At 48.8% G+C, this 1,532-nt stretch overlaps 1 pseudogene; it reads right to left on the reverse strand.

The window, feature by feature from the left end:
• Nucleotides 1-278: 278 nt before the first annotated feature.
• Nucleotides 279-910, reverse strand: LOC123159025 (RING-H2 finger protein ATL17-like; annotated as a pseudogene).
• Nucleotides 911-1,532: the final 622 nt, after the last annotated feature.

The raw sequence follows: 1,532 nt of genomic DNA on the forward strand, positions 1-1,532 counted from the left end.
TCTCGTAGTTGGTTGATCTTTCTTCCGGCATGCGTGCCGTGTACTAGCAAGGGTGCCATGTACCTGACTTTATCTTATGAAGTTATGCCCTCTGTTGGGGCTTGGGGTGTTTGCTACTTTCCTACGATGTTATTGCAACCTGCCTTATGGCTTTATTTATAAAGTCGGGCATATGTCTTTTCTCTAAAAAAGTATAAATGGACACGTATTATCATGGAAAAAATATCTAAATCTATACAATATTACGTCCTGCACAGCTGCGGTGCAGCCACCAACAACTACACCGGCGGCAAAGGCGGCTCTGGCGGCAACGACCACATCTTGCCTGCCTTCAGCGGCTCGACATGGCATAGGCAGAGCGGCCAAGTCGCGTGCGAGTGGAACCACATGTCAATGCACCCGACGTGGAACGTGTGCGCGCACACCGGCAGCCGTCGCGCCTTCTCCCCGCCGGATAGAGCCTTCAGGCACACCGCGCACTGGGCCTCGCCATCGCCGGCACCGGCTAAAGCTGCGGCGCCGTACACGAATGCCGGGATGGCCGTAATGGACGCCTGTGATAGGCCGCCCCGCTCGACGGCCGCCGTGGTGTCGTCTTGCACACTACCGGCCCGGCGAGCAAGGGGCCGATGCAGGAGAGCAGGAACAGGATCGTGCAGTAGAGCGCGAGCGCGATCCACGCGTACTCCCTCCGTTTTGATTTACTCGTCGTGGTTTTAGTTCAAATTTGAACTAAAACCACGACGAGTAAATTGGAACGGAGGGAGTACCTGACGAAGGCGGAGAGGAGGACGAGGAGCAGGAGCACCGGGTATGACGCGAGCACCATCGCGCTGCCCTGCCCCATGTCGAAGGCACCGCCGCCGCGCGCTTGCCACGGGAGGTCCGCTGACGACGACAGCGACGACATCGCTGTTCGAAGTCTTTAGCTTTTAACACCGGACCACATTTCTTCTTTCCAAACACTCGCCTCCTATAGAGGATTTCGTTTCCCTATCCGAACCTACTTTACAGATATCCGATCATACATGACATGCGAGGCATCATCCCGGGGCTATGCATTGTACATGTCCTGATGAAGCCACCAGGGCGACACAATTTTATTGTATGGCATGACATTTCAGCCAGTAAAAGGCAAATAATATCTCGTCAAGGATTGTGGTGCCCTGTTTTTTCTTTTCTTTCAAAAATGACTAAGGTATATTAAGTATCACAAGTAGCGGCTCAAAAAGAGTATCACAAGTCCATACGTACACACTGTTAAAAAAAATTACATCCAGATTTGTAGGAGCGCCGAAGGCTTCTTCCTCTTGCATCAAGATGCGGCGCATTATAAGCAAAGCTTGATGCCACCTCTATTTTTTTCTGTGTTTTCTTTTCTGGTCATACCAATTATCTTCCAGATTTTTAATTTTCTGTTTTTATCTTCAATATTTTTTCCATTTTTAATTTCTTGAATGCTTTCGAAATTTTGGGAACATTTTAAAATTGATAATATATTTTAAAATTTTAGAACTTTTTTGAAAAAACAA

This window comes from Triticum aestivum, chromosome 7B, assembly GCF_018294505.1.
Source record: "Triticum aestivum cultivar Chinese Spring chromosome 7B, IWGSC CS RefSeq v2.1, whole genome shotgun sequence".
Taxonomy (NCBI): Eukaryota; Viridiplantae; Streptophyta; class Magnoliopsida; order Poales; family Poaceae; genus Triticum; species Triticum aestivum.